Consider the following 20,752-nt stretch of genomic DNA (forward strand, 5'->3'; position numbering starts at 1 on the left):
TACGGGAGCAACAAAACTATTGTTGTTAGTATGCGCAGAGAGTTCATATAAATATCAGATCGGTTATCATGGTTCATATGACCGATGATAATATTGCGCAGAGAGTTCAGACAGAGATCGATGATCCAACCGTATTGCCCGTATGATTTATCGCTCATATTCCCGCTATGACTAATGGTTGACATTCTTTTGTTTTCCTGTACCCAAAAGGGCTTACGGGTCATTACGATGTTTCTTTTAGCCCCTAACGGTAGAGAGTTCCTTAGTTCGGCAATATCAAATGGCACGTCCATACGGGAGAAATATTAAAAAAGCCCGTCCATGTCTGAACCATTACAACTTTTAACTTTTTTGTTCGTAACTGGCGAGAAGAGGAAAAATATTGGATACAAATTTAATTTATTCGTAATTGGCCTATTAAATTTAAAGTCCAAGAAAACCCTTGTCTTATGACTAGAGTAAGGTTGATCATGTCATTATTTTAAGAATGACATAAATGGGGGAGATTTCTTTTTGAACTTGAGCTTAATGGTAATATATTTGTGGGAAGTGCGGATGTGGAATTATAGGAGATGCTTGTGCCTTATGTCTCCTTGACGCAAACTGAGATTTATTCGTTGAAATCGTCTAAACTAAAAATCGGTATGTGTTCTCTAGTCTTGAAACTCTTTTGATTAATTCTTATCCCGATTTTTCACCTTCGCCAATTTTGTTGACAAAAAGGGGAGCATTATTAAGTAGTATCTACTTTATACATATGGCTTTACGAATCATCATGTAAGGGGAGGTGAATTATTATATATGGGTTTTACCTATTTTGTAAAAGTAGTATGTATTGACTAAGTTGGAAACATATCACCATAGTATTGCTTCAAAATTGTGGTGCAATTTAATTTTGAGGAAGGTAACAATATTATGTTTCTGTATAACGACTAATGAGTATAGTGTGTTTACCTCATTCTATAAAAGCTCTAACGAGTATTCTCATAAGTTGTTATCGCTACGTATTTTCAACAACAAAGTGTTGAACGAGCACATGCAAAACACTAGAATAATTTGAAGTACGAAGAATTCAACACGTGTGTTGAAGAATCAAGGAAATAAAGCATAGTGGGTTGAGTTGAAAAGTTTATTTATTATATCCATATGTATTGGATAGTTTTATCACTAAAATTGACAAAGGGGGGGATCGTTAGAGCATTGCTCGGCTGAACCCACAAGTTTTTTTATCTCAAGTTGTCAATATTAGGTGATCAAAACTATATCTTGATTTCTAGTTTACTAAGTCAAGTTTCAGATAGATTAGAATTATAGTTGAGTATCATAGATCACCCTTGAAGACCGAAGATCGACGAAGACATTTGGAGATTTTCTGTATCAGCTATGTGAAGATTGAACCATTCTACTTTACTTATTATACCACCATTCTATCTATTGAGACTATGTCGTATGACTAGTAAATTCACAAAGAAGATGTTCCGAGTCAAGCTTGTCTTGTGAAAAATCTCGAAATATTATTTGGTGATTAGATGTTCAAAGGTCCTTAGCAATGTTAGTTCTATGAATTAATTTGTGAATCAATTGAAAATTTCCCATGCAAATGATTATATCACTTGGGAATGTTTCAAACATCATAAGAGAGAAATATGAACTTACTCGAATTTCTAATCAGGGTAGGTTGGCGAAGTCAGTTTGCAAACCATAAATATCTGAGATACAAAAATACTGGAAGGTTGGAGAACCAGTTCGCAAAACACAAGTTCAGTTAGCAACAGTTCACGAACCCGGTTGGCGAACAATGGTGAATTGATTTTATAAGTTGGATAAATTGGCTAGCAGTTGGCGAACCCGGTTCACGAACCGTGGTCAACTGAGTTCGGTAGTCTAGTAGGGTTGGCGAACCCGGTTCATGAATCCTAGCACCCTGACTCATGAACAATCCTTATGGTTGGCAAACCGTTGTACCAACTGTGCCGATAATATTTAGCAGATGCTTAAATACTTATTATTTTAATATATTTATAACTGCTAGAACTCTCTTAGACACTTTTAAGACTTCATTGATACTTAAATACTTGTGTTTAAATGATTAATTTCTTAAGTTTTTAAATGAACATCAAATAGCTTATAGTTCTTTGGTTAACTTGCCAAACCGAACAATCATTATACACAGTTCAATAACCAAACCTATGTGTATTGTGTTCTATTATAGTTTGAAGACCTAATTTGTTTGCTTGACTATCAAGTTACCTTAGCCTGAATTCTAAGCTAACCCTGGTCTTTGAAAAATATAAAGAGAGCATCTCTGTCAACTGGTAAATTCAATCTCTGACACCTTGTGTCATAGTTCATTCTAGAATCGCCTTTATTGACCTTTTTAGGTCTATGACTACAAAGACTTTGCTTTTGGGATTCGTGAAGCTAGGTCCGACTCTTTACCTTGATAATTCGTGTATCCTGATCTTGATTTTCTGTTATTGAGGTTTTCGAAATCTCTTTCAGGCAAGATAGATAGTAATCGCAAAGTTCTACTCGTCTCAGACTTTGTGTTTCCAGTCCGAAGTATGATAGTAGGCTAGTATCTGTAGTGGCTAAATATAGTGTGATGTTCAATCTGGAAAAAGTCTCTAGGTTTTTCAGCTATTGTGGTTTACTCATTACCAAAATTTCTGGTGTCTTGTTTTTTTCTGCTATTGGATTTACACATGTTTGTGCATATTCAATCTAAGTAGATACGTCATCTTAATTGTAATCGATTAAGAGACTAGTTTCTTGTAGAATTCGTATTTTAAATGATAGATAACAATTTTTTGAAGTTAAACCATCAAATTCATTGTCCTATAAAACAAATTTTCAAATTCAAATGAAACAAATTCATTGTTTCATTTGTTAGTGACCATTGTCTCTATGAGATTGAGAAATATCTTAATTTCTTAGAGTATGAAAGACTGGAAAATTGGGTACAAATACGTCATCATACAATTCATCTCTCGTCTTCTTCAAAAGTGAATGTTTCCAACTTGCTTGATGGAGTATTGGAATTAATCGGAAAATAGAAGCTTAAAGAAATCGTGTAGACTCCTATGAACATCTATTAAGTTTGGCGATGAATAACTTATCAAATCACAATAAGAAACTTTCAGAAATTCTTAATCACCACAATAATGTTCTGATGGAGTTTCAGTCTATACTCGACGATATTTCCTAATTTATAAATGGGAATGTTTCAAGAGACGTCAAGAAGACTCTTGCATGAAAAACAGAATAGAAAAGAAGATATAAAATTAAGTTCTTATTTAGGAATATACTAATCAAATTGTTGATTTATTTCGATATGTTGTATAAGGTCTGTTCGAATAAAACTATCAATTATTATGAATGAATAAATTTTATTTTATAATCTTTGTTTCATTATTTGATAGTTTTGATTGCATAAGCTTGCTTTGAATGGTTATATTTTTATGCTATTGCTTTCGGTTTATGAGATGTTAGTTTCATTTTCTTTAACCTAATTATTCGATATCATATTGTGATATCCCTTATGGTTTTTCTGGCTTTTTGATTTAGCGGTATTAAGTTCTAGCCTTTTTAGGTAAGCTTTATCAAAGGATCATAAGGTGATACGATTAAAAATCATGTGTGAAAAGTCATAATAACATTGATATCAATTTATGTTTCTATAAGTTGTGGGTTTAAACTTTTGCTATTGGCACGCATTAGTTATAACTGATTCAACCTTTCTCTGGTAAAGTTTGCTTTTGTTCTTGTTCTTTTGTTCTTGCGAGAGGATGACAACAAACAAGGGGAGAGCTCTTTTTGAACTTGTGTTTAAATGATATATCTTTATGGGGAGAAGTGGATGCGGAAATCAAGGTAACGATTCTTATTGTTAGTTAATCGTTTTTCCTGTTTAAGAAAAGCTTGATTTTATTTCATAAACAGGGGCACGAGTTTTCCCGGGTTAGTTTGGATTATTTATGGGAATTACGTGGAGGAAGAAAGGGAAATATCTTCCATGTTGAATTTCAGTCTATACTTGGAGAGTCTTGAATAGCTTAGACTCTGTTATTTACGCGGAAAAAAGAAATAAAAAATTCGCAACTTGGAGAAAAAAGAAAAATAAGATATTTGGACGAGATCTGAGGACCCTGTGATGCATAAATAGCATTGGTTCGAGTCCCAAAGAAGGCTTCGAGGGCTTGGAGACCTAACAGAGGCAAAAGAAAGAAGAAAACCGAGTTGTAGGAATTGTCTCTGTTGCTGCTGTTGAAGAACACGAAAAACATTGGACGCATCAGAACAGTCGTTAGTTTTACGATACTTCTCTTTTATCTTTTTCTATAACAGTGTGTTTGCAACACTAATAATCGTTGCAAATCTCCGTGTTAGCGTTTTTTACCTCTTTTAATCCACTTTTGAGCTATGGACCATTAGTTTGAACAAGTGATTAATATGAGGAGCTAAACCTCTTAGCTGAGGTGACAGAGAAAGCCATTGTTCCAAGAAAAGTGGTATATTTCTATTTTTAATGATTTTTATAATTTATTTAATGTATGATTATTTGCCTTGAATAAAAATTGTTTTAAGGATTATAATCGAGCAGTTGTGATTTTTTTGATAGAGCATGCTTAACCTAGGGTTTTGATGTTCTATGCTTTGGATTTTGATGAGCGTCGTTCACTCAACAAAATAATAAGATGTTTCCCGCTAATTAACTGGTAATATAGCGGTAGTAAGGATCGTTCCCACGAGGAGTAATGAAATTGATATGTTATCTAAATCAGTGAGAATATAAAAGAAGGATAAAAAAGGATAATAAGATAAAGAGAATGAAAAAATCCCTCGTCATTACTAACCGTTAACTCAACATTGTACCCGTTTATCTCTTGTTAGAATCAATTGTCACCAACCGTAGAATAACAAGTACGCTTAGTGTAGATGGTGGATTTTCAACAAAGGTCAAAACCGTAAAATCATGATACTGCATGTTTATGTCACGGCTTCAGAGATCCATGTGACGATTCGTGTTTTACGAAGTATGATGCATATGTCGCTCGAAAGGCCTCTCCGGAGCGTTCGACACCGGGAATTTCATCATAGCCTCTATGTAGAATAACATAATTGGGCGGTTCTCTATAAGATTGAGAGCTTAACGCCTTCAGGATACCGGTGACACTCACTGTTCCCTGATTACATAGAGGAATTTGCCTCTACATAGAAGAACAATTGGGAGGTTCTCCGTAAGATTGAGAGCAATAACGTCTTCAGAACGGTGATACTCATTGTTCCCGACTATGTAGAGAGACCCGTGTATAGACTCAGGCGGTCCTCCATACATGAAATGTTGAGAGGGCAAAACGTCTTCGGGACATTAGCAACACTCGCTGATTTACTGACTATATGCAAGATATTAAATTCTAGGTCATATTCACCACTGAATTCCTAGAAGATAATCTATCTTATCTCATTACTCCTATTTCATGATCGAAATGGTAATAGATAAATGTATTATTCCGATTTCATGATCGAATCCACGACTGATCTCATGAAATGGTAATAGATGTTACTCCGATTTCATGGTCGAATCCACGGCTGATTTCATGAAATGGCAATATCACCACTTATTTTATTACTCCGATTTCATGGTCAAATCTGCGATTCCATGAGATGGTGATGAAATTATCATTTTATTATTCTGAATCCATAGTCCAATCCGCTGCTGATTTTATGGATTGATAATAAAATAACTACTCATCTTATTACTCAGTTTCATGAATTATTCTCCACTGAATTTCATAAATCAGTAATAAATACCCAACAACTGGGCATCTGGACCATCACTGAGTAAGCCCTACAAAAATGGTGTGAGTGTACTCGACAATGATGCACGACTGAGCACCCGAATGCACGAACGAGTGTCCAAAAATATGAAATAATGAGGAATCCTTCGCAAAACAGGAGAAATCAATAAATGTTAATAAAATAATAAGAGAGCCCAGGGCCGAGTCCCACAAGCCGGCCGGCCGGCCATGCCCTAGCCATGGTCGGTCCGTGCCTCTCCCATTATTTTCCTTATTTTTTTGTTATTTCGTGAACTCACGAAAACTCCTTGGTTTTAGCAACTTTCCTTGTTTTTGCAAAACTCGTGAATTTTCCATAACTTGGTGGATTCATGAAATAATATTATTATAAAATAAGGAGAGGTGTGCGGGACTGGGAAACCTAACCGGCCGGCCATGCCTAAGCGTGGCCGGTCCCACACCTCACAATCCTTAGCCTTTTATAATTATTATTCCCTAATCTCACAAAACTCCTCCGTTTCAACAAAAACTCGTGGATTCTCCATAACTTCAAGGATTCTCCATAACTTCAAGGATTCATGAAAAATAATAAAATAGGGAAAGGTGTGCGAGACCGGGCAACCTAGCCGGCCTCCCATGCCCTAGCCATGGTCGGTTCCACACCTTGCAATCCCTAATCTTGCATAATTATTATTTTCCTCAATTCATGAAACTCCTGGGTTTGAGAAAATCAAAGGCAACCATAAAATTCAGAATGTAAGTGAAACACAATCATCTAAGTTCCTTATTTTTCACCCAAAACATGAGCAAATGGTGTAGAATCCATGAAACGCGTTTTCAAACAAGCTCATCTGAAGAGATTCTACACTTCCTTGTATTAAACGACGAACTGGGAGCAATTGGTAAAGAATTTGAGGTTCGGTCATATACCATTATCTTCGTATGGAAGTCCTCTGCAACATGTCAAAATTTCATAACGATCGGATGAACGAGCAAGGAAATGTGGCCAAAACATTGGACGACATGCAATCTGGAAAAGTTCCGAAAATCTCCTGGAAGTTTACGGTTTCGCCTTTTCCAGGCCCTAAACATGCTCTAAAATCAGAAAGCTTCTTCGCCAAAGCTTGGAAATTTCCTGGGCTTGAAGATACATATGCAGACATCGAAAATCTGACTCCAAACGAGGATTCTACGGTGTTTTTACTAAAAGCTGAAGTCTGGAATTTCCTGGTGGCGTATTTCGGAAAAATTACTCGTATACTCGCATGGACTTTCACTCATTCATTCATAAATCAGCAATATCATATATCTATGAAGAGGTCACAGGAGGTATACTTACTAGGGGAGTCTCTAAACCATTTGAAGGCTCGGAGGTGTTGGAATCTCCGTTGGCAACTCCGTTATCTTCATTCCGTTCGAGATTTCGGGAACTCTACATACCTCCATGACTCAAAGAAGAGTGTTCATCAACATGCTGATCATCTACAATGATTTCCTCTTGGATACATCAATAACGGTCATCATTAATTCATCCAAAGGCGTGTTACACTGTTTAGCTTGAGGAGGGAATACTTACGTCAACTTCCTCGTCAGTGTTGTATCCCTGAATTATTCGACCAGGAGCAAAACGAAGACCATCAATAACAGATGGAGCAAAATTCTGAAACGAATTAACAATATTCTTTTAAGATCCTGATCACAGGGATGAGAAAGTCGCAACAATGAAGAAAAGTATTAACAACTCACCAAAGAAGCGGCAGGAGACGGTATATCGTTCGGGATCATCCTATGAGATGTATTGCTCCTGCCTTCTCCTCCTTGAGGACTTTCTTGAAGGTTTGGAGAGTTTACATCAACTCGAAATCTTACAGCACGGCCGTCCTACCATGGAGTCCACAATACAATTAAGAAGCGTGATTGGCGTACTTTGGCTAAAATCATGAAAAGGGTACTCACCTGTGTCGCATTTGGAGACGTCTTCCTTTTGTCACCTCTGGAAAGATATCTCAGCCTGGGTCGATCAGAGATCATGTCAGAGGAAAGGAACTCTCGAACTGGGGACTTGACGTCCATTGCAAACTCATACACACGCTCAATTTGCTGACGCCAGAAGTCTATGTAACCTGGAGTCACGAAATTAGCACGATCAGAGTATGGAAATAAATACTCACCTCCCTCCACGTGAGTGCAGTCCAGATTAGTCTTCAAATACTCAATTGATGGTTTGTTCATTCGGTGGCCCGGAATACACTGATCAGCACCCGTCTGTCGAGCCGCTCTATCAATATTGTATTCTTCTACCCGGAATTCTCCATTCATTACTGATATCAAGAAACCAGGAGTACAACTCAAGACAAAAGATCTCTCTCCTTTACTCAGACTAGCACCAGTACTCAACGTGATGTTCTCGTCAGTAGTATTGAAAGTGATCAACTGTGATAAAATAGAAGGAACCGACACCCAGGGGAGAAAATTGAACTCGGACTCAATGTCCAAAAATTCAGTAATGCATATCTTGTATTGTGGTTTCTTTCTAGACCAGCGCATGATCCTGGCGTTATTCTTCTCAAGGAAGGAGTGACGAGTGTCGACTTTGGGCCTTGCAAAATGCTGCGGGGAATTGGGGCATAACTCTCGAGATGCTCCCACATCAAGGCTTGGAGGAACATGGTATTGGCATATGTCTCGACTTTCATGAAGCCATCAGAAATACTTGAGTCTATAACTAGAGAGTATAAATTGGCGAACAACGAACCCAAGAATAGACTGCCAATGGGAATTTTCTCACCTTTTGCCATCTTTATGGCAAAGCGAATCACAAACGGCTTCAGCAAGTGTCCACAATCTTCAAAGATATCCCTGGAAAGCCACATGCATAAGAAAGCAGCAAGTGTTAAAGCGCCATCAACCGGTTCTTCAGGAATTCTATCTCTCGGCCACCAATGTGATAACCATTGAGCATAGCAGGATGCGGGTGACTCATTGAATTCGTGCATCTTGGCCTCTAATATGTTAGATATATCCTTCTCCTCTGACGAAAGCTCTTCAGGGAAATTACCAGTAACTGGAAGGTGCAACAAAGCAACTACATCTTCTAAAGAAATGGTGAATTCTCCCCATCTGCTTATAAACGTGTGAGTAGGAACACACCAATGGGCGAGTAAGGCTACCATACCTGGTATATCATGGTTGATGATTAAATCTCCAGCAGCTTGAATGGCTCGTGTTACCTGGGCACTATCCAATATGGTCCTAACACGGCTATGACCCAGCATGTGTCTTTCCCATCCAGATAAATGCATCAGGGGATTTCGTGAAAGCTTGAAATCCACATGAGAAGCCGAAAAGTGTTTTCCTTGCAAACAAAACCGGATTACTGCTTGAGGAGATACCAATTTATGATGAGTAGTGCTCCTGGGATTTATTAACAACCGAAACGAGGAGCCTAAGGGACGCTTTTCAGGTCTATATAGATACGTAAAGAACTTATCCTCAGCAGTTGGAATGTTCTTAGTCTTGGAACTTCCCTCTGTCTCCTTGGAAATCTCAGAATCATCATTTCTGGAGGAACCATCATCTCTGGAAGAGGCGTCTGTGGAAACATCCTCTCTCGAAGAAGCATCATCTTCAGAAGCGCTACGGGACTGAGCAATTTTCGCAAAGTTTCTGTGACGTCCATACACAAATTTCATCAACAGAATTGAAGCAACAAGACAATTATATGCTCATATCGACGTCTACAAAAATGGTAATCCTCAACTCTTACCTATTTACGATTTCACGAACTTAGTGATAACAGCGTAAAACCCCAAAACTTGCTCGTTCTTTCAAACCTGCAAAGTCGAGCATAAAACATATTATTCAAGAGTCAACACTGACTTTTCGATAAACAATGAATAATTCACATAACTTTCCATGTGAACATTCGCTGGTTTTTACGTGTACATACACTATAAAATCACTAAACTCACGCATACACTACGAATTCACCGACTCATGAATTATTTGCTTTCAACAATTTTCATAAATCAAAACTTAATTTATATTCAATGAAATGTGAACAGGTCACGTACCTTAAAAAAAAAATCGTGAGTTAATAACTCACGAAAATATATATATATATATAAAAAAAAAAACCTTTTTGCTCAATCGAGCATCCGTCTATGAAATGAGAGTCTTTTCTATTTTTGCAAAAGTCTACATATTTCAAACAAAATTTCGAAAGTTCTCAAAAAAAATTTCATCATGAACTCCAGGTCTTTTCGAAATTCCTTTAACCCTAAGGATCGTTATTTATTACTTTTACGAACAAACCTACTTTCCTAAAAGTATTTGCAAAGCTCATGCTTCGAAAAACAAACTTGGGTTTTCATGAAACCTAATAACCAAAACTTTTATTATTTCAACTAGACCATGTCTATTCAAAAGTTTATGAATATCTTTCGTGTTAGGAACTTTTTCTCATTCCTTCAACTAACGAACAAACGGGCATATACATACGTTTTCTAAAAATCCTTCATAAATCCTATGCATGCATGCAACCATGGGGTTTTTGGTTTTGTGAACAACTCATCAATCATAAAACCTACATCAAAAAGAATAAAAAATCGGACTTACCTGGTCGGCGCCGGTCGGAGCTTGGCCGGACGGCAAATGGCGATGATCGGCGGCGACTAAAATCCGGCAGAATTTTTTTCTTCCCTGCTGCAACTCGTGTGAGAATGGTGAAGAGAGGGAGGTTCTTGGTCGACCAAAATAAATAATTTTAGGGCTTCTCCCCTTTTATATCAAATTTATTTCCAAAACCTAATAAAAACATGGGTTTCCTTTTTTGGGCTTGGGCCCATATGTCCTAAACCGACCATAACTAGGCTTCTCAACACTCAAATCAACAGTGTCTCATCTCTCCACGCTCACGGGATGACACTCTATCTTACTATTAGGGTTCTCATCTGTGCATTTGCTCGTACATGACATCATTGGGGTAAATCGAGGATTCTGAAACTACCTTTGTAAACTGAGTTCAACCACTGATCTCGTCGACTAAAAATCAATATTTAATGCTTACTTCGGAACATGATTGTTCCTCACTAAGCAGGGGACTTAATATAGATGGTGGATTTTCAACAAAGGTCAAAACCGTAAAATCATGATACTGCATGTTTCTGACACGACTTCAGAGATCCACGTGATGATTCGTGTTTTACGAAGTATGATGCATATGTCGCTCGAAAGGCCTCTCCGGAGAATAACGTAATTGGGCGGTTCTCCGTAAGATTGAGAGCTTAATTCCTTCAGGATACCGGTGACACTCATTGTTCCCTGACTACATAGAGGAATTTGCCTCTACATAGAAGAACAATTGGGCGGTTCTCCGTAAGATTGAGAGCAATAACGTCTTTAGGACGGTGATACTCACTGTTCCTGACTATGTAGAGAGACCCGTGTATAGACTCAGGCGGTCCTCCATACATGAAATGTTGATAGGGAAAAACGTCTTCGGTACATTAGCAACACTCGTTGATTTACTGACTATACGCAAGAGATTAAATTATAGGTCATATTGACCACTGAATTCCTAGAAGATAATCTATCTTATCTCATTACTCCTATTTCATGATCGAAATGGTAATAGATAAATGTATTACTCCGATTTCATGATCGAATCCACAGCTGATCTCATGAAATGGTAATAGATGTTACTCCGATTTCATGTTCGAATCCACGGCTGATCTCATGAAATGGTAATATCACCACTTATTTTATTACTCCGATTTCATAGTAAAATCTGCGATTCCATGAGATGGTGATGAAATTATCATTTTATTATTTTGAATCCATAGTCCAATCCGCTGCTGATTTTATGGATTGATAATAAAATAACTACTCATCTTATTACTCAGTTTCATGAATTATTCTCCACTGAATTTCATAAATCAGTAATAAATACCCAACAACCGGGAATCTGGACCATCACAGAGTAAGCCCCACAAAAAGGGTGCGAGTGTACTCGACAATGATGCACGACTGAGCACCCGGATGCACGAACGAGTGTCCAAAAATATGAAATAATGAGGAATCCTTCGCAAAACAGGAGAAAACAATAAATGTTAATAAAATAATAAGAGAGCCCAGGGCCGGGCCCACCAGCCGGCCGACCGGCCATGCCCTAGCCATGGTCGGTCCGTGCCTCTCCCATTATTTTCCTTATTTTTTTGTTATTTCGTGAACTCACGAAAACTCCTTGGTTTTAGCAACTTTCCTTATTTTTGCAAAACTCGTGAATTCTCCATAACTTGCTAGATTCACGAAATAATATTATTATAAAATAAGGAGAGGTGTGCGGGACCGGGAAACCTAACCGGCACCTCACGATCCTTAGCCTTTTACAATTATTATTCCCTAATCTCACGAAACTCCTCCGTTTCAAAAAAAACTCGTGGATTCATGAAAAATAATAAAATAAGGAAAGGTGTGCGGGACCGGGCAACCTAGCCGGCCGGCCATGCAATAGCCATGGTCGGTCCCACACCTTGAAATCCCTAATCTTGCATAATTATTATTTTCCTCAATTCATGGAACTCCTGGGTTTGAGCAAAATTCATGATTTCTCCATATTTTCTCAAATATTGCTCAAATCACGAAAAACCAAAAGCCAACATAGTCGCACGACTGGCTAGCCTCTCATGAAAATTTTAAATATTAAAACACTTTTATTTTAATATTTTCAAAATATTGATGAATTGAGCAAACATGCTCATTCCAACAAAAATCGAGAGTTCTCAGTCAAGATGAAACTCTTCTGAAAATTCACTATGTTGCTCGAACGCGCATCAGAAAATACTGAAACTCTCGGTATGGAAACACGGACACCACAGAAACACGTGCATGCCTCCATGACCGACCAGTGTCATTCCTAGGACTTGCAAAAATCCGGTCCCACATGTTTTCATAATTCTGACCTAATTTGTTCAATTACTCATACTGGGACCGAACTCTCTCCAACCAACTGGAGAACCCTTCAAATGACCAACAACTGGTCCCGTGACCACCAAGAGCCCGTCCCGTGCTCTCTTAGTCGGTCCTCATCACTCATACCTAGGTTTTTCACCTAACGCTAAATCCAACAATATATCGATAAATGATGAAACCTGCATTTAATCATCGTTCTTTCACCAACTCTCAAACTCAGAACCCTGTTGCGTGCTCACTCGAGCACTGGGCATCACATGGACGCTCATCATCCCATGTGGTCGGTCCCTCTTCACTCATGACCAATTTTCAGCAATTCACCAATTGTTGAAGGATTGATCAAAAAATTAGGGTTTCGAACAAACGCTCCACGAATCACCATTCTGAGCAAGTTCAAACACAAAATTATGTTGATTCAGCAATCAACATCCAAATTAATAATATTCGGTAATTCACTAATATTTTTGATTAATATTTTATTGGGTCACGGCACCAGTAAATAATTCTTTGAATTGAGCAATACTTGCTCAGTTGCTCGAATATTGATCCAACCATCAATATTCGGTAATTAATCAATAGTTTGTCGAATTGAGCAACACTTGCACAATTGCACGTCAAATTATCAATATTCAGTGTTCTGGTGAATTGAGCAATACTTGCTCAGTTGCACACCAAAATTATCAAATTCGTCGAATTGAGCAATACTTGCTCAGTTGCTCGACAAACTCTCAATATTCGGCAATTCATCGAGTTGAACAATACTTGCTCAGTCTCTAGTCAGTAATTTATTGACACTTCAGAGAACTACATGTTCAATCCATGAATCGTCGAGCATTCACCACTTATGCTCGATTCAACAAAATTAGACTCACAGTCTAAATCAGTCAACAACTGACCAACTAATACACGTCTGCCTTGCAGACTCCACGATTCGTGAAATCCCAATCACGTCACAAATGGGGGGATATCACTTAGGGTTTTGGTCTAGCGGTCTACGGCACGTGGATTCATCCACAGTGAGAAATGTGCGTAAGTCGTGTAAATGGTGGAAGGAGTTAGCAAAGTAGTGGGAGCACGATCAGTCAAGTCTCCGCACGACATGGAACTGAATTTACCACGATCTCCCACTTTCCCAATCTTTCACTCAAGAAACCGTCACACTTACAGGGATCAGTGGTACATCATTCTTGCAATATAAATAATTCTAAATCGAGGACATCAGGGAGGATCAATCGAATATCATCAATCATTGATTATCATCATTATCCGTCAACAACTCGATATAAACTTATTCACAGAACTCAACTTCAGCAGTTCAGCAATACTGTAGAAACCTTCAACACACCCACAATCCTTGATCATCACTGATCCCACACAATTCTCAGCTTCCCTCCTACAGATCAACCCATCTCCCTCTTTGCGACCGAATTGACTCTGAAACGGCCATTGTCTTGGTTTAGGCCGGAGTCATACAGATTAATTTGGAAGGTATGCGTACCCGTACGCATATTGGCGAACCCAAACTAAGTCCGATTACTTAGGTATGCGTATCCGCTTGCATACTTGAGTAGGTTATGATCTAAAATCGGTTTGTTCATGAACTAATACATATATATAATAAGGAATGCAATCATTTGAGTCATTTGAACTAGTTATGGTTAAGATGAATATGGTTGATATGAAAGTGTTCATACGGCTAACTTCAGTTAACTATTATTGAGCCAACAAAGATGTACACATTTAGGTACTGTTACTCATATCTAAATGAAGTCACTTTTCATTTGTGTGTAACAATCTAAGTTCGATCCAACGGTTGAAAGATATTAGCTTGAGTCTAACTAGGTTTTCATCTAACGGTGAATATTTAATACTTTGTTAACACGATAGCATTGATTGCAAACCCTGATTTGAAGACTATATACGGGAGAACTCTATCAACTGGGAAACCTAATCCCAACAGTACCTCATGTGTGATATTAGTTGCGACTAGAGTCGATTCTCCTTTAACCTTAGGTTTTTCACGAAACCCTGTAGGTTAACGACTTGAAGACTCCATTGGGATTGTGAAGCCAAACCCAACTATTTTCTCTGTAGTTGCGTGTCCAAATCTTGCTGTTTTCTATCGTGATTGAGTACTATTTTCTCTAAGATTTTCTCGAGATTTAATCTCCGATAGGCAAGATAAAAACTAGTCACAGACATCTTCATCTCATCGTTTGTGATTCCACAATATCTTGTTTCGCTACCATACAATTAAGATTATTGTGAGGTGACTGATATTTCTAGGCTATTCTTCGAGAATATAAGTCTGATATATCAATTGGTTCTTGTTCACCTTGATTTATCAAAAGATGGAACAAAACTCATAGGTTTATCCGTGGGAGACAGATTTATCTATTCAATAGACTTTTCTGTATGAGACAGATTGGTTTATCAAGCCTTCGACTTTGGGTCGTAGCAACTCTTAGTTGTGGGTGAGATCAGCTAAGGGAATCAAGTGCGCAGAATCTGGCGTGGTTCTAGAGGCGTAAGGAACGCGACTGTACCTTGATAAGTGTGATATTGGTTACGGCTCAATACAATGTGGTGTTCAAATATGGATTAGGTCCCGGTGTTTTTCTGCATTTGCGGTTTCCTCATTAACAAAACTTCTAGTGTCTGTGTTATTTCTTTTCCGCATTATTTTTGTTTATATAATTGAAATATCAAAGGTTGTCCGTAAGTTCAATCAATTGTGAATCCAACCTTTGGTTGTTGATTAAATTGATTGACACTTGGATATTGGTTTTTGATGCCGTCCAATTTTTTATATATTTAATCGGGCTCGTAAATTCCTATTTGTTTGATTGCGGATTGAAATGAGAAATAGAGATATAACTCTTTGATATACTGTTCTTAAGATTGATTCTGACTGTCTAGTTGATTCTCTTAAAAGTATATTGGAGTTAGTCCATACAAATTGCTAAGCGAAATATTGAGTGTGGTTGTTAGACCCCCGTTTTTTCAATTGGTATCAGAGCAGGCAAACACGTTCAAGACCTTATAAGTCTGTGTTGTAGCGATCTTACTTTCTGGACAGAAGTGATATCTCTATAAAGGTACCGCCAGTCTTCGATGGTTAATTTAATTGAGTATTTTGAATACAAATTCATGTTTCACGTGATTTGATAATGTCCAAAGAAATCCTTCTTTTCTTGTGAAAGTAAGGTCGCTCTTGTTGTTCTTTCGGGAATGACATTTTATTGGGGAGAGTTGCTGATTGAACTTGTGCTTAATTGCCAAATCTTTGTGGGGAGCGCGGCTATGGAATATTGTAGGAGTTTTCTTGTATCTTTATAAACTCCTTGATAAATACACTAGTTTCGACTATGTGAAATCATCGAAACAAAGTTGATATATTCTCTTTTGGTCATGAAGTATCTCTATGGAAGTTTCATCAGGATCCCACTAGTTTTCGTACCTTTGCAAATTTATATTGACAAAAGGGGGAGAATTAATGTGTAGTTCACACTACAAATACATATGGTTTTCATGTGAGATGAAGTATTGACTAAAGAGGAGTGGTACATATCACCATAGTATTGTTGTCAAAGTTGTGATACAACTGGAATTTGATGTTGTGTAATGATACTATGACAATATAACAATGATTGAGAGTTACTGTTTTCTCATTGTTATTGTTATGGGTCTTCAACAACTATGATGCTGAGTTGAACATGTTCATAATCACTGGAGTACTTAGAAGTGACGAAGATTTCGAGCAATGTTGAAGAACCAAGGAAATCAAGCATTTTGATTGAGAGCTACAAAGTTTATTTATTTTGTAATCCATATGTATTGATAGTTTTGTCACTAAAATTGAAAAAGGGGGAGATTGTTAGAGCACTGCTCGGTCGAACTCGCAAGCGTTGCTATCTCAAGCTTGTTTGTCAAGTTTAGTTTCCAAAACTACGAGTCTTGATTTCTAGTCTACTTATAGCTAAGTCTCGGATTAGGATAGAAAGTGTAGTTGAGCATTAGACTTTGCGGCGTTAATTGATAGACACATTTTTGTGTCCGATTTGTTTCGATTCTATATATTGTTAGAGCTCATTTTTGTACTTATTATGGTATTTTATTTATTTGTAGGTATTTTTGGCTAATAAACATTTTTGAAAAAAATTGGCTCGAAAAGTTGTCGGAAAGCACCCGGAGGACATTTGCTATTCGGACTCTCACTTTGGATAAGGGGTAACCTAATTACTAAGGGGCATCCCATTTCCAGGAAGTTGCTAATCGCACCCTTACTCTGGATAAGGGGCAACCATCTTCAACATTAAAAAAAAAAAGGATTTTGGCGGGAAAAAAGTGTAGTTAAAGAGCAGTTTTGGAAATCGTGATTTGGAGGAATTTGGTCGATTAAACCTCTGATTTTCATAGGATAGACTCCTTATGGGTCTAGGAATCTGATATGGGTGTTTAAATCGATTAGATTGGGCTCAATCGACGGATTTTTCTCACAATAAGAAAATATGGAAAGTCACGTGTGTGACCTGTTTTAGGGAATTTTAGAGAGATTAAAACGCTGTAAACCTTCCCAAAGATTTGTATCTATCTAAGGAAGAGTTTAGAATAAAAAGGAAAGCTCGGAAACGCGTAGAAATCCTAAAACAAGAAATTGTCGCAACTTGGACGTGAAGAGAAGGAAAGATATTTTTGAAGATTTGGGAGAGATTTAATCGGTATTTTTGATATAAATAGTGTCTTGGGTCATATAGAAGAGGTGTCGAGAGTTTGGGAACCTAAGGAGAGCCAGAGAAGAAGAAATCAGAGCTTTACCAAACTCTGTTTCTGCTGCTGCTGCTGTGAAGAAGAAGAACGCGAAGAACATTGACGCCGGTAACAGTCGCAGAAAGTGTCGTTGTTTAACAGCTGAAGAACATTAAGCTGTTCAGGGCAGTCTTATTTAGGGTCTTAAAATCAGCGACAAAGCAACAGTTTTTCTGTAACAGTTCCATTGTAACAGCTTTTTGCAACACCAATACACTGTTGCAAACAGTCTGTTTTTATTTTCACTCTTTTAATCATCTTTTGAGCAACAAACACATATTTGAGATCATGATTAATATGAGGAGCTAAACCCCATTGCTGAGGCGATAGAGGAAGCTATTTTTCCAACAAAAAGTGGTATATTCTATTTTATCTTTTTATTTGCAATAATTATATGATTATTTGCCTTGAACTATTATTGAATATGATTTTTATTTGAGTGATTGTGATCTATTTTGATGGAGTATGCTTAGTTTTAAGACTTTTGATGCTTCATACTTGGTATTTACAATTATTACTTTTGAAAATCTACTTGTTGCAATATTTTAGAATCAAATTAAACAAGAAAATTGCATAAATATAAGTATTGGTTTAATCACTTTGAACTTGGAAAATAGTGGAATCTTAGCCTCAGTGTTTCTTTTAGTATTGATATCATCTTTGATTGAGTTTGCTATAATTTTTAGTGAGTTTTCTATTTTAATATTAGATTTAAGTCTAATTAATATCCTTCACAAGTCTGAGAATCGAACCACTTTTACCACTATCTACAAATCACATCAATTTTTGGCGCCGCCGACGCGGACTTGTTTTTAGGGTTTTAGATTTATTTTTTTTATTTTTTTTTTTTTATTTTTGTCTTTTTTATGTTTTTGGGTATTTATCTTGTGTCTACAGGTTCTGGATCATAAAGAAAATTGAGCCAAGGAGTTTGGTGATTTCATAAAGACTTGGAGCTAAAGATTAAAGCAAAAAGAACAGAAAAGAAGACAATTTTATTTTAGACAATTTTAGTTTAGGGTTTGTTTATTTTATTTAAAAAAAAAACTGTATTAGGGTTTATTATTTTTGTAATTTTTCTTTTTTTTTTTGGACTTTGGACTTTGGGACATTTTTTTTTTATTACCCTACGGAAGGGTACTTTAAATATAAACTGTTTGCAGAGAAGGAGGACAATTACGATATTGTCTCTGCACCTTGGGTTCGTACACTAGACATCGGAGTCAGTGGCCCGAGTCGACTACAACCGATTCATCCCCCGTCTGGAACGGGAGGTAAGATTCTAAACACTCGCGAATCCCCTGTCAGCGAGTTACTGGACTCCTTCGTATGCATATATGTTGAGGACTGAATACGGACATTTATTTTTCTAGTAAAGGGCAAGGCCTGGCCATACAAGATAAGGGTTCGGATTTCATCACCGTTCTCTTCTTGCCCGCTTTAGGAACACGTAACCTACGCGAACCTAAGCCTAAAATTTTGACTAGAAGAGACCGATAGGGTAACGAGCTTAACAGGAAAGTCATTCGAAAAATATTGGTTACTCTTTTAAGCATACTTCGAAGTTCTTGACGGTTTCTGTAAGTTGAATGCGTGACTGCGCCGCCTTGTAATACCGGTGAGGCCTTGGGTATCAAAGCTCCACCGAGCTTCCCTCGCCTCTATTCAACTTACGTTAACTCGGATTGATTCCAGAGGGGTTTGCTTAAATTGTAACGAATTCCCGTTCGAAGGATTAGAAGCTGGTCTAGAAACAATCTAAGTGGAGCCATCATGCTTTTTGTTTGCTAGAAATCAATAGGTTTGATTTGGTTGAGTCGGCCTTGATCTGTTTGCTTACCCTTCCAATTTAGAAAATTCTATTGTATGCCTGAACGTAAAAGAGACGCACTAGGTAGATTTGTTAAAGAGAAACCTAGTAGTTCGAAGCGTCTCGATTACCTTAATCTAGAAAGTCCGGCTTTTGAAGAGTCTTTTTTGAACGTTCTTTGACTGAGGAGAGAATCCTGTTGCTCCGATAGCGCCAGAAATGGCAACTTTGAAAGCTTTGTTGAATCCAACTAGGACTACCCGTCCTTCGTTGTATTAATTAGCTGAAACGGAGGCACCCTATGAACTGAAAACCTGGGACCTTACAGATGCTCCCAATCTTTTAGGGAAAGAAAATGAAAACCCTTATTACCATGTTAGGGATTTTGAGGAAATTTGTAGTACTCTAAGAATTAGAGGCTTAGATGATGATGCTTTGAAACTTAGGTTATTCCCATTTTCCCTGAAAGATAAGGCCAAGTCGTGGCTGTATAGTTTGGACTCCGAGTCAATTGAGACATATGAACAACTTACATCTGCCTTTTTCAATAAGTTTTTCCCTAGGCACAAAACATCGTCTATTAGGACGCAAATATGCACATTTTCACAACAAGAGGGAGAATCTTTATATAGGTATTTGGAAAGGTTCAATGATTTATTATCCCAGTGTCCTCATCATGGTTTAGAAAAGGTTAGGCTAGTTCAGATCCTTTATGAGGGTTTAGATTATTCCACAACGACCATGGTTGAGTCTCTATGCACTGGTGGATTTGAAAACCAAACTGTTGATGCGGCGATGGAATTTTTTAATGAAATCGCCGAAAAAACCCAGCAATGGGAAAATAGTAGGGCACCCCAGAAAACAATTCTTTTAAGTAGAGGAAACGTTAATAGGGTAGAAGGAGGCTATGAATCAGATGCCAAAATTGCTGCTATAGCAAAAAGGTTAGAAGCCTTAGAAGTGGGCCAGACTAGTGGTAGAGTGGAGCCTTTTTGGGAAGGCCAGAATATTGAAGAGCAGGCCAATGCTCTTTATAATAACACTAGATTTGATAACCGTCAAAAGATTGACCCATATTCAGAAACCTATAATCCTGGTTGGAGAAACCATCCGAACCTTTCGTGGTCTAAGGGCCAAAGTCAAGGTCAGTTTAGTAATTCTAATGCTCCCCCAGGTTTTGGCTATACTAAGAATCCTTCAGGACTAGCTCAGTTTCAGAATCAGTCAGATAAGAAAATCCTAAGTTTAGAGGAATCTCTCGCCTTGTTAACTCAGCAAACTGCAAAATTCCAGTTATCCGTAGAACAGAGTCTACAAGCTAGTAACAGGATAGGACAAGAAAATAGTCAGGCTATTTCCG

At 37.6% G+C, this 20,752-nt stretch overlaps 1 pseudogene; it reads right to left on the minus strand.

Annotated features, from left to right (window-relative positions):
- Positions 1–19,975: 19,975 nt before the first annotated feature.
- Positions 19,976–20,075, minus strand: LOC113325544 (annotated as a pseudogene).
- Positions 20,076–20,752: the final 677 nt, after the last annotated feature.

This window comes from Papaver somniferum, chromosome 11, assembly GCF_003573695.1.
Source record: "Papaver somniferum cultivar HN1 chromosome 11, ASM357369v1, whole genome shotgun sequence".
In the NCBI taxonomy this organism is placed as follows: Eukaryota; Viridiplantae; Streptophyta; class Magnoliopsida; order Ranunculales; family Papaveraceae; genus Papaver; species Papaver somniferum.